This window comes from Microtus pennsylvanicus, chromosome 1 (genome assembly GCF_037038515.1).
Source record: "Microtus pennsylvanicus isolate mMicPen1 chromosome 1, mMicPen1.hap1, whole genome shotgun sequence".
In the NCBI taxonomy this organism is placed as follows: domain Eukaryota; kingdom Metazoa; phylum Chordata; class Mammalia; order Rodentia; family Cricetidae; genus Microtus; species Microtus pennsylvanicus.
This window is the reverse complement of record NC_134579.1, coordinates 86,082,371-86,096,503: the sequence shown is the minus strand read 5'-3', so window position 1 is coordinate 86,096,503 and position 14,133 is coordinate 86,082,371.

The window sequence follows — 14,133 nt, the reverse complement described above, 5'->3', positions numbered from 1 at the left end:
TTTTTATAAATGCTTGGCCAGTAGCTCAGGCTTGTTACTAGCTAACTCTTACATTTAAATTAACCCATATATCTATTAATACTTTGCCACATGGCTCATGACTTGTTACCTCCTTTTCTACAAGTCCTGCTTCCTCAGTAGCTGGCTGGCATCTTCTGACTCCTCCTTTCTCCTTCCCAACATTCTCAATTTGGCTTTCCCACCTAACCTAATTCTGTTCAGCTATTGGCCAGTCAGCTTGTTTATTAACCCAACCACAGTGACAACACAGTGGACAAAGGGATTATCCCACAGCAACCAGGCATCTCCATTTTGGGTACACTTACTGGAATATTATATTTGAACCACGAGATCACCATCATGTGCAATTGTTGACAGGTAGTCAATCTGTTTGCAACCACTGAAATCCAGGCTGCCCACGCTGGGATTCTGATGTTGCTATGTACCGACTTTGGCAAGTCCTTTATCTTTTGTGCCTCTGTTTCCTCCTCTTTCAAAGAGAATAATATCAATGCTCTACAAGGGATTTTTTTTAATGCCTTGCTCCCTACAGAAAACCAGAGAGCTCTTCAGCTTATACAAACATTTCATTATTTTTTTTTAAAAGACCATATTATTTGTGGCAGTCACACACTGGCTTTTTTTCCCCTGGACTCTAGGAAAGGAAGCGCTCAGGGGTATGGCCCATTCAGAGAGCTCCCCGCTGACAGAGTACTGAGGGCTGGGAGAATGGACAAGTATGGAGGCAAGTGCAGCCTCCAACTGAACGATTCCCCGGAGGCAAGACTCCTGGCTGAGGACAGGGTATAAGAGGGAGATTCTTCTATTCTTGTCCTCAGAACTTGGAAGAAGATGCCTAAAGTTGAGGACATGCCGAGCATCGCCGTTCACAGCGCTGCAGCCTCTCCAAACGCAGAGTACACCCGCTGGAAGGTGCATGGAGACTGTGTCACTCAGGTAAAAACAGAGGAAACAAACTGGAGCTTGCAGGCTGCCCTCTCTGTGCTCAGGGACACCACCTGAGCCTTCAGGTAAGATCCCTCTGTTCCGCTTGGTAAGCCAGCACTGCTCCTAAGGTGACTCTGCAAACCTAACTGGAAACAAATCCATGTCACATAAAATCCAGAGAGCGCCATACGAATGAAAACCAGCTGGTTTGGTGAAATGAACCTCCTGGTGGGATGGTCCTTGCCCAGTGTCCTCGGGTCTGAAGATCGTAGATATCTTCCCCCTTGCTCTTTAGGGCTAAAAGTAACTCAACTTACATGGCCAGAATGCGTTAGGATAATCATGGGGTCATTCATGTAGGATTGAGTCCATGAGCTCTCCTCTGGCCTTGAGAAGCTAAGACTTTGCTTCTCCGGTACTCAGGTGCATAGGAAAGCAAGCACTGCATTTTGTACTAAGAAAGTCTACAACCCACTGCAGAGCGGTGTGTGGGGACATGAGGAACCCTGGGGATACACAAGGCGTGCAATCTTACACCATGCCTGATCTCACTGAACACACTGGCTTAAGCCAGACAGAAAAGTTTGTACAAGAAACGAATGCTAAAAAAACGTTACTGAGGGCTGGCAAGATGGCTCAGCTGCCAGACTTGTGGACCTGAGTGCCATCCCTAGGGCACACAAAGTGGAAAGAGAGACCGACTCCTCTAAGCTGTCCTCTGACCGTCACAGATGTGCCATGCTGTGCGTGTGTGTGTGCACACACATACACGTTCACACCCATGCACACATATATTCACTCAAAATACATAAACGTAATAAAACTTTTTGAAGAAATAATATTGAGCAAAAGAAAGACAATCAGGAAGCCACCAAACTTATTTGGCAAATAAAAAGGCAAATTAAAGGGAAGGGAAGGTTGGGGCAAGATCATTTTTCTTCAACATAAAAACCAACAAAACTTCAAACACAAATCAAGGAAAGAAAATACCAATCTCACAACAGAGAGAACCTTTCTATCACCCCACGAGATCCCTTCAGATAGCTCCCACTCCCACTCAGTCACTACTCTGTATTTTTGTTATTTAAGTTGTCACTCATAGCCCATTTTATGTTAAAAACAGAAAACAACAACAACAAAGAAACACGTCACGCTATGCATGAGCCCTTCTCGCCTGGTTTCTTCAGTTAGCATAAACGGAGCCAGACTTCTTATAGAGTGTGGCAATTCGGATTCCTTGCTACCAGCTGTCTACTGTGTGACAATGTTAACCCCAAAGATTAGAGGAGAAAAACCACTGACCCAAACCACCATGGCCAAATTAATTAAAAAACAAGTGTTTTTATTTGTGTACATGGGCTTTCTCTCCCTAAGGGTTCAAGAGATCAGCATTGGGCTTGAGAAACACAAGGTTTTTTATAGCTCAAGGGTAGGGGGTTCAAAATGGGGGATTTGGTGAGCGAGACAGGTCTGGTTAAAGGAGCAGAATATAAGCATAACAGGTTGGTCATAACATCCTCCTGAAACAAAGACATGACTGCAAAGTGATCATAGCAAGGTAGTCAGAGCAACAGGTTGTCATAACAACCTTTTCAAACAACGGTAGGGTTGCAGGATGGTTATGACAACTTTTTGAAACAAAGGCATGGTAGCTGTTTCCAGGAACAGGCAAGACAAAACTGTTTGTAGTTAAAGTGACAGATGGGGCATAGCCCCAATGCTATGATCTGCTGGCCTACCACCTGGGTACCCTGTCCATTTAAGAGACAAGCCCTGCCCACATCCAAGCCCCCCCCCCCTTCTGCTGCATAGAGAGCATAGATGTCTCATTTTGGCATGGGCCTTGCCTCACCAACCCAGCCCTCTGCAGGTCACCTCTTCTACCGCCCTACTGGGTTGGGGAGGCCCAGGGCCCACACCAAAATGAGGCATCAAAGCCTAGCACTGCCTTGCTGCTTAAGACCTGGACCAGAAGGAACTATACAGTAAGAGTTCTCTGGGCGTGGCTGCCCAAGAGTGGGGGTATTGCTGCCCGGCTGTCCTGCCCAGGAGTGGGGTGTTGCTGCCCGGCTGTCCTGCCCAGGAGTGGGGGATGTTGTTGACCTTGTTTCTGAGAAGATTAACTGCAATGAACAGATGCAGGCACTCCCTGGCCCTTGCCATGCTCGGTGTGGTAGGTGGTCCTGTGGCCACGTTGACCTGTTACCCAGGGCTCCAACCTCCATGCTCTCTTTGCACTGAAAACTTACTTTCTTCTTTCTGTCCCTTTGGGTCTCTGGCCTCTGGGACTCATGAGGATCAGAAACAAAGGCAACCTTTCTTGCCGCCACTTCTGAGTTTAGCACCCTGCCTACAAAGACCAAATCTTAAGAAAGTCTAAGGATCTTGTAGATCACAACGGGTCTTCAAACAGCACTGCAGCTTGATCCAATATACAGCCTAGGGCTACCAGCTTTCTTTGGGAAGAAAGGGAAGTGAGACAAAGAACTCAGACTCCATCACACCTGGTTCCTTTCATCTGAGACTGGCTCGCTCCCTCCCTCAGAGTCCTGTCCCCAAATCCTGACCATCCAATCCCCACACACCTGTCCAAGGTCCAGCTCAGTCTTCAAAATCAGGAAAAGTAAATGAGCCTAAGAGTCTCCCTCTTCCAGGATGCTGCTAGTGTCTCTTGATAGAGATCGTTTCCAAGGAGGAGAATCGTTTCCTCTGAAGACTGCGCACAGCTTTCAGTTTTTCTCAGAATGAAATAAACTAAACAGTAGAACCTGCTGCCGGCTCTGCCAGCCGGAGAATGCCCGGGGAGCATTGCGTTGGCATTAGCTCCCAACACTGAAGGAAAGAAAGAACTGAAGACTTGCCAGGCCACCTACATATCTGCCCACAAACATGGGTATTTTAAAGGTCATTTCTATTCCTGGAAATGTGGATGCTTTCTCCCTCCCGAGATCTTCGGGGGGAAATGATGTAAGAACATTGTTATTTCACCTTGTGGGTGATCTCTCTAATTTTTCTCATTTTTTTTTCTTTCCAGCTGAACTACTATGACTCTATAAATGCTGTCATTTCCAGTTCCAATCACGAGCCCACAGCTTTAGTAATAGGTACGGTGTCTACTCTTACCGTGGGTCTCCCACTTTTAGGGCTGCACTGACAGACATTCTATACCCTGAGGGAAAATGTTAATCCCACCAATCGAGAATAAGGCCACACCACAGCTTACAGCCAAATTTGAAGCAAGCTTTGATTAAATACTGGTCAGGTGGATGGGCTCTGGCCAGATCCATCTCTGGTTCCTCAGAAAAATGGCCCAGAATCCAGTTTTGCAAGGACTTAAAAAGGAAAACCCATAATTCACTGCATTTCCCATCACATCCAATCAGGGGCAAGCATACATCCTGACACACCTCCAGTCTGCACCCAATCAGGGGCAAGCATACATCCTGATATTTCCTGCCTCCATACATCCTGTCCACATGAGATCAAGCACATCCACTGCAGACGGGCCAAACAAACTTGTTTAGGGGAGTGAAAACCCATGGCTTGTTATCTCCCATAAACAACGGTCTACAGCATTTCAGGAACAGTCTGTCCTTGGGCAAGAGGCTTGCAGATCAGAGGCATTTGTGTCTCATGAATCTCTAAGGCATAGTAATTAAAACTTCAAATGTAACTTTGGCTCTCACAGAACTCCTTGGGGTGCTGCTGAACCTCCTCTGTTGTTTAGTTCTTTGCTTCCTAAGACTCACATCAGGAGGCTGCTGGGGAGGTGGAATGAGAGAATTTGCTCAATATGCATTGCGTTAAAATATGAGCAAAACCTATTTACAGCAATGCCAGGCTCCTTATCCGAGCACTCCCCATCACATGCTACATATTTTACATGTGTGGGAACGTAGATAGGAAACGGCTGGTAATGGGGCGCTGGCATGAAGCGAGAGGTGGGACTTAAACAAAAATTCTAAAAGCAGGGCTGGAGAGACAGCCCAGCAGTGAAGAAGGGGCTAGGCTTCCAACACCTACCTGGTGGCTCATACCTGTCCGCAACTCCAGTTCCAGGGGCTATGAGTCCACTCTTGGCCTCTGCACGCACAGGGTACACTTACATGCCGACAAAACACCCGTGCACATCAAATTGTAATGTAGGACGCAGTAAAACTACTGAAATCAACCAACGTTTGGTTCATGGGTAGTGTGAGCATTTCCGGCATCACCTCGCCAGCACATGCGTTGTCAGTGTTCAGGCAAGTGCTTAGTCAGTCTAGGGCCCTACCGTAAGTCACTACCTAATCTCTGCACATGCACGGCATGGCTGCAGAATGTCTCTGTACGCATGCGCCAAGGCCCCTTTCACAACAGGCTCCGCCCATTCCTAGCTCTCTTCACCGCTTTCTTCTCTGAGGCAGGCCCCACACGGCCCCTGTACTCACCCTCGTCAAAAGACTTTCACGTGGGTTTGTCATACACTGTGGCTCATGCTCACCGCTCCTGAACTACAAACAGGTAGGAAGAAAGCTTTATTGAGCATCACACTGCCAAGACTGTTTTCGGGGAGGGGGTGCAGAGAGAAGCAAAAGGTAAAAAGGCCAGTAGATTTTAGGTGACAACTGTCTTTGACCTGACGAAGGTTGAGCTAGATGCCCATGCCTGGGGCAGCTGACCTTTAAGGGAGGTCATAATCTGCAGCCTGCTTTGTGGGCTTCCTGAGGAATACTGAATTTCGGGTTCTGTTCACATAATTCCAAGCCTTCTATTACCTAGTCAGAGCCCTTCTGTTTGGGACATTGTCACCAGCACTGTCATTTTGGAGGAGCCACTTTGATTATAACAACAAAAATAAATTAATCAGTATTTTTAAATTGAATATTAGTTGAAGATGTGTTAACTTTTCCCCCCCGAGACTGTGTTTCTCTGTGTAACACTCCTAGCTGTCTTGGAACTAGCTCTTTTAGATCAGGCTGGCCTCAAACTCACAGAGATTCACCTGCCTCTGCCTCTTGAGTGCTGGGATTAAAGGGGTGCGCCACCATCACCCTGCTGAAGATGTGTTACATTCATTTATGCTGTGGAACATTTGTTTAATGATACAGAGATGTATTGTATTCTTTTATGCTACATTTGCTTAATTCTGTGAAAATGTATAACTTTGCCTGTCTAAAACATCTGATTGGTCTAATAAAGAGCTGAATGGCCAATGGCTAGACAGGAAAGAGGTAAAAGGTAGACGGGTTAATTTAAGAAAAGCTTGCTAGAAACAAGCCATGCCAAGGCCAGGCATTCATGAGTAAGAATAAGTCTCCATGTATTTATTTGGGATCTGGGTGTCCCCAAAGAGCAAAGAGTAGGAAAAATAAATACAACCCAGCTACAGAATTCCAAGAAAGGTCAAGCAGGCATCCAGTTCCCAGCTCACCTGGGTGTTATGGGGGCTCTTGCTATTTTACTGCTTTATTGTTGCTGTATTAAAGCACCACAGGTGAAAAGTTATAACTTAAGAAGGAAACAAGTTGCTTTGGTGTGCAGTTCTGGAGGCAGCAGCTTCCTTTCACGCTGTATTGCTCCATGGTAGAAACACAGATGGGCAAGAGAGAGCATTCACAAGCATTCACTCCAGTGAGATTAGCCCATTCCCAAAAAGCTGCCTCCATCTGCAAGAGTGAAGCCAGCGTGGCCCATACTCCTTCGTCCGTTCTTCTCCCAGCACCGCTGCACTGAGAACTAAGGTTCTTAACTCATGAACTTATGGGTGACACCCAGCCACAGCGCTCAGTGTATGGCTAAGACTAGCAATGGATTTCCGCAACCTGATCTTGATTTTGTTGGTGAAAGTTTCTGTCTCACAATCTGCTCCCAAGTAACCACACAGAGGCTTAATATTAATTAGAAATTCTCAGCCAATAGCACAGGCTTGTGACTAGCTATCTCTTACATTCAAACTAACCCGTATTTCTTACCTATACTCTGCCACGTGGCTTGGTACCTTTTCTCAGCACAACATGCCCATTTTGCTTCTCTTTGCATCTGCTGGCAACTCCTCAGACTCTGCCCTTCTTCCTCCCAGCATTCTCAATTTGGCTTTCCAGCATAACACTATTCTGTTCAGCTATTGGCCACTCAGCTTCTTTATTAAACCAATCACGGAGGCATATATGCACACAGTGTAAAGGAATATTCCGTGTGATTCTGTGGAGTGGTAGACTCTGCTGTGGAGGCATGGGCAAACCTGAGACAGACTATGCAGCCTGACATTGGGGTGGACATGAAGAGGTCACATTGCTCTAGATTTGAACTAATAATATAGTTGTTTGAGTAACTGTGTCTTGAGTACTGTCCCTCTGCCTGACCCTGGAGCTTCCTCCAGCTGGAACACTTCCTTAAATGTCAAGGTCAGCACTAAACACCTTAAGTGTGTCCAGTCCACTTCCTTAGTATCCGTATGCATTCACTATTTGAATTATTTTATAAGTGAGTCCCTGCACAACTTGCTTTTTTCTACATCACAGGAAATAAAATGCAAAGTGAGCTAAGCAAAAAGGAGGGTTTGGAGGGTGGCTTGGGTAGACCTCTTCAGCGCAGGCATCAAAACTTAACCTAACTTCAGCTACCGCACTTCTGTGCATTCAAACTGTAAACAAAACCAAGGTGGTGGGGGCAGCTGGTCCCACGAGGAGCAGCAGTGGGTGAGAGACCAGTAGATGCCGCCATGCAGAGAAAGTGGGTACAGTTTATTTAGTGGGTTATGGAGGGAAGGGGAAAAGGGAGAGGGAGAGAGGGAGAGAGAGGGAGGGAGGGAGAGAGGGAGAGGGAGAGAGAGAGGGAGAGAGAGAGAGGGAGGGAGGGAGGGAGGGAGGGAGGAACAAAGGGGGGGAAGAGAGAGGGAGGGAGGGAGGAACAAAGGGGGGAAGAGAGAGGGAGGGAGGGAGGAACAAAGGGGGGAAGAGGGACAGGGAAAGAGGAAGAAGAGAGAGGGAGAGGGAGGGAGGGAGAGAGGAAGAGAGAGAGAGGAGAGAGAAAGAGAGAGAGAGAGAGAGAGAGAGAGAGAGAGAGAGAGAGAGAGAGAGAGCAAACGAGAGCAGAAGTTACCTCTTGGGGGAGAGAGAGGGACAGAGAGAGCAAAGGCTGGAGAAGGCAGCAGAAGGGGAGGGGTTGGGGGAGGGCGGGGCTTGTCTCTTAAAGGGACAGGGTACTCAGGTGCTACACCAGGCCAGCAAATCATAACAAACCTGACCACACCTGTTTAAACTAGAGGCGCTCACTCACTAGTGTGCACTTTCCAGAAGTGGGGTGTGGAAGAGAGATTTACTAATGGGAGGAAGTGGGGGAAATGACCATTGTACAGTCACACAACTAACAGAAGGCCAAACACACTCTCTCTCTCTCTGTGTCCTTTGCTTCTCTATTTCTGTGAGCAAGGACTGACCAAGAGCAGCTTGGGAAAAAAAGGGCTTCTTTCATTTTACAGAATGCCTTCCACCGTGAAGGGAAGCCAAGTTTAGAACTCAAGGTAGGAACGTGGAGGTAGAAGGCACCCCCTTAAAAATGTTAGGTCTCAAAAAAAAAAAAACCCAAAACATAACAAAAATAAAATAAACCTCGGACCAGTCTTACTCAGTACCTGTGGCTCCTCCCAGAATTTTTTTACCCAGCCCCCTACCCTAAACCTCTCCCTCCTAGAGGCTGGGCTTCTGCTTCTCTTCTCCCAGTCTCTCTTTCTTACACAATCCAGCCATTTTAACTATGTGCTTTCTTGGTCTCCTGGCTCTTTGGCTTCCTCCTCTCACCTCTCTTCCTTCTCCTTCCCCCCTCCTTCTCTCTCCTCTTATGGCCCAGTTCATTCTGGATCATTCCAGATTCCTCTGGCTGTGCTCTCCCTCATACCCGCAATAAACCTTTTCCTCAACCATTCTTGCAGCGGCCGTTCTAAGGGTATATCTTTCACTCAGCAGGTTTATTCATTTTCTCCCTGGCGCCGTCCTTTTCTCCCTTTGCTTCCTCACCAGCAGGAGGCGAAGCTCCTTGCTCCACCATGTTTCCACCACACTGCTGCCACACAGCCCAGAAGCCATGCGGCCAACTGAAAGCCCTGAAACTAAGCCAAAGCGAGTCTTCCTCCCTGAAGTTGTGTGTCCCAGGAAAGGGAAGCTGACTAGCGTGGAGGTCCCACCCTAGAGCTATGGCATGGGTCTGCTACTAAATCAAGTGGTGACTTTCACACAAGTCAAAATACAGGAAGCATTTACTCTTTGGCCCTGGTGATGTACTGACCTTTTAATACCGTATCCCTTGCAGACATCTCCGTTCTCACATTTTTGCTGCACAATTATTTTGTAACGTTCTTTACACCATATTGGAAAATCCCTTCCAATTATTCAGTGACACTGGGGTCACGTTTATCTTTTTACGTTGCTACTGATCAGGATCACTTTCAAGGTTTAGACAAAGTTTTACACTGGTCAATGGTCCCCAGTTTCAGGTGGATACTCTGGGCGACTTCATAAAATCAGGTTACCTGCGCTTTATTCTCAGAGATTTTGGCTCAGTTGGTCAGAGGAAGAAGTTCTTAGAATTCCTTCTTCCCTTCCCCTTCCCCTCCTTATTCCACCTGAAACCTGCCCCCCCCCACCAGAAGGGCTTAGAGTGAACTCACCATGCAACCCATTTGTAATGCATAGAATACTTCAAACCGTTGCAGCAACTCAGCCGAGCCACCCACGTGATGCCAGTCTATCAGACCTGAGCATTTGTGAGCCTTTGGGAAAATGGACTCCCTCAGAAAGCTAATTCCACTTGCCACGGTGAATTGTGAAAAATCAATAAGACTTGTGGCGGGGCCTTGGCCTCCTGTGAACACCCTCTTGCTGCTTTCTTGATCGAAACAATCAGGTGCCTCCTCCAGCTCCCTGATTCATAGACTGAGGGTTCTCATCCTCTCCAGGAAGTTTCTCCTTTTTGTAGATTTCTGATCCCCTGACATCTAAATCTTCAGAGGGTTAGAAAGAACTGTGCCGTCGTTGATTTTCTTGGGAACTTCAATTGGTTTTTCTTGGAACTAGAAAAGCTTGTTTTCTAGAATGCTGGTGGGTCTGGATTCTAAGAACCCGAGACTTAAGCTTTGGAGGCTGCAGCAGCTCAGAGCTCAGTGTTTGTTAGGGAAGATCAAAAGCAATTGTTCCAGAAGAAGGATCAGTGAGTCCTGGCCCTGACTCTGCTGCTAATACTGCAGTGACGTCGGGCCTCGCTTGTCTATAGTTAAATAAATGGAGTGGTTCAGATTTTATATGAATGTGTCTCCCCAAGGTTCCTGTGCTGGAGACAGGGTCACCAAAGCGGTCGCATTAAGAGATTGTAGATTCTTTGAAGTGGGATCAAATGGAAGGTGGTGAGGTCATCAGGGACAGCATATTTGGAATGGATTAATGTAGTTCTTCTGAGACCGTGGACAGGTCCAGAGTAGTGTGTGTGTGGTGTATGAGAGAGAGAGAGAGAGAGAGAGAGAGAGAGAGAGAGAGAGAGAGATATTAGCCTCTCCTCCTGATCAAGCTCCTTATCCTTATTTGTATCTTCTCATGTTCCTAGTCCTCTACCATCACCCTTCCCTCCCTCCCTCCCTCCCTCCCTCCCTCCCTCCCTCCCTCCCTCCCTCCCTCCTTCTCTCTCTCTCTCTCTCTCTCTCTCTCTCTCTCTCTCTCTCTCACACACACACACACACACACACACACACACACACACACTTCTACCACCATGGTATCCCTCATGTGATAGTGTACCTGCTGTAGTTAGATTTCTATTGCTGTAATGAAACACCATGACCCAAACAACTTGGGGACTTCACTTTATAGCTAACAGTCTCTCACAAAGGGACATGTGATAGGACAGGAACTCAAGCAGGAGCCTAGAGGCAGCAACTGACACAGAATCATGGAGGAGCCTTGCTTACTGGCCTGCTCTTCAGGCTCAGATTCTCATATTCGGTGTGGTGATTTGAAAGAAAATGACCCCCTAAAGGGAGTGGTACTCTTAGGAGGTGTGGCCTTGTTGGAGGAAGTGTGTCACTGCGGGGGTGGGCTTTGAGGTCTCTTTTGCTCAAGTTTCCCTCAGTGTGGCTTTCTGTTGCCTGTAAGATGCAGCACTCTCAGCTGCAGCACCACGTCTGCCTACACCCCTCATGCTCTCCCTCATGACGACAATGGACTAAACCTCTGAAACGGTAAGCGAGCCACTTCCACTAAATGTTTTCTTTGTAAGAGTTGCCGTGGTCACAATGTCTCTTTACAGCAATTAGAAACCCAAGCTAAGACATTCGGCTACCTTTCTCCTACAGCCCAGGATCCCCTGCCCAAGGATGGCACTGCCCACAGTGCACACTGGGCCCTCGCACATCAATTATTAATCAGGAAAATGCCTCACAGCCTTTAACCCCCAGGCCAATCTGATGGAGGTGTTATTCTCAGTTGAAGTTGCCTCTTCCCACATGATTCTAGCTCATGTCAAGTTGAATAAAAAAACAAACAAACAAATTTATAAAAAAAAAAAAAGACAACTAAACAGAGGCACCTAAGAGAGCCCTCACCAGAGGCTGAATGGATGGGCTACCTGATCCTAGACATTAAACCTTCAAAACTGTGATGTAAACAAACCTCTGGCATGTGGGGGATAGAATTGTATGGTGCTGGGGTACCAAGTTGGGTTTTTTTTTGTTTTTTTTTTTTGTTGTTGTTGTTTTTTTGTTTTTTTTGTTTTTGATTTTTCGAGACAGGGTTTCTCTGTGGTTTTGGAGCCTGTCCTGGAACTAGCTCTTGTAGACCAGTCTGGTCTCGAACTCACAGAGATCCGCCTGCCTCTGCCTCCCAAGTGCTGGGATTAAAGGCGTGCGCCACCACCGCCCGGCTTGGGGTACCAAGTTGGAAGCAGGGAAACTATGAGATGCTTCAAGCCACTCAGAGAAGCAAAGACAGCCATCCCTAGTGGAAGCAAGAGATGACCCTGGTGGAAGGTGATCACATTCCCGGTGCCTCAGGCACATAGTGTCAACAGGTCAGATGTTGGCTGTAAGAGAGAAGACTCATGGGTGACTATTTGTTTGTTGACATGAGCATCTTGAAAGATGGGCTTTGCCCTAACTAAGGTGGGAAAGCTGGCACTGGCAAAATAAGCTGTCACATCCCCTGAGGTCCCTTGATTTATTCTTTTCTCGTGATTTCTATGATGAAATGTAATGACCAAAAGTAACTTGCCGAAGAAAGGATTTATTTGGCTTACATGTCCTGATTACAGTCCATCACTGATAGAAGTAAAAGTAGGAACTCAAGCAGGGCTGGAACTTAGAGGCAGGAACTGAAGCAGAGGCCATGGAGGGGTGCTACTTGCTAGTGTGTTCTCCTTGGCTTACTCAGCCTGCTCTCTTATAGAACCCAGGGCCACCAGCCCAGGAGTGGCACCACCCACAGCCACTTGGGCCCTTCTACGTCAGTCATCAATAAGAAACTGCCTACAGGCCAATCTTGCAGGGGCATTTTCACGACCGAGTTTTCCTCTTTCTGAATGACTATAGCTTATGTCAAGTTGGCCAGAACTAATCAGTGTAACTGCTGAGGCCCCATCTCACTTAGAATGAAAGGCAAAGTTTGTAGGGCTCTGTGTGACTGAACCCAAACCCTTACCCTCTAGTTCCGTCTATGTCCACTCTTGCACTCCCTCTTGCAGCCACACTGATTCTCTTGGCAGCGTTCGGGACTATGTTTTCCTCTTCCTAGGAGAGGAAATTCCTACAAATGCTCACCTAGCTCATTCCACGTCTCTCAACCCCTGGCTCATCTGTCACTTCTCTGCCACTTTGTCATAAATGGGAACTGCCTATCCTCCTACTCCCAGCCTTCCTTGCTGGTTTAGTTAGGGTTTCTATTGCTGTGAAGAGACACCATGACCTCGGCAACTCTTAGAAAGGAAAACACTTAATTAAAGTGGCCGTCTATGGTTTCAGAGGTCTAGTCCATTATCATCATATTAGGGAGCATGGCAGCGGGGATATGGCGGCATGCCAGCAGATATGGTGCTGGCTACATCTTGACCAGACGGCAACAGGAAGGGCACTCAGACACTGGGCAGTATCTTGAGTATAGGAAACCTCACACTCCACTCCCACAGTGACACATTTCCTCCAACAAGGCCACACCCGCTCCAACAAAGCCACACTTCCTAATAGCACCATTCCCTAGGAGCTTATGGGGGCCAATGACATTCAAACTATTACATTTGCCTTGGTCTTCCTGTAGAGGGAGTTTTTCTGTGTTTTGCTTCCCAAATAACAAACACAGAAACTTAATATTACTTATATGTGCTTGGCTGATAGCTCAGGCTCATGACTAGCTAACTCTTACATTTAAATTAACCCCGATTTCTTATCTATGCTTTGCCACATGGCTTGGTACCTTTTTCCAGTAAGGCATTCCCATCTTGCTTCTCCCTGCATCTCCCAATGACTCCCGTGGCTTGCCCTTCTTCAACCCAGCATCCTTAGTTTGGTCACCCCACCTATACTTCCTGATTAGCTACTGACTTTTATTAAACCAGTTTGAGTGACGAATCTTTACTGTGTACAAGAGGACTGATTATTCCACAGCATCTTCCCTTGTTTGCATACACGGATCCAGCCCCTTTTGGATATGTTGTTTGTGTTCTTGATAGTCTATCTCCCCTTAGTGCTGGGATTTCTCGACTGTATCATCCACCGTTAGCACCCAAAGGCTTAGGTTGGCGTCTAGCTTCTAACAAACAGGTGCTTAGCAAATATTTGTCAAGTGGGTGCATTTGCGAAGCCAGAATTCAAAACCATGTCTATCTCTCATCCCATGCTCTGAAGCGTCACGCACCCGGGCAATCAGAGGACTGAGGCAACAGCCGTGTCTAATGTTTTTCTCACGTGTCATTGTCCCTACAGCACCCCACCTTCCTAAATTCCAGGCTATCCATGCACTTCACAGTGCCTGCAGATGGCCACTGTGTGTGAGTGTATGATGTGCACACGCACACACCTGGCACCAGCTTTTGCTCCTTGGGAGCAGCCAGACAGTCACAGCCTCATCACGGAGGAAATTCTTCCATTCCTAAGACTCCCTGTTACCCCTTTAGGCAAAGAGGTCTTGGACAGAGCCTGAAGGCCCTTCCTTTATATACTTGCGGGGAGGT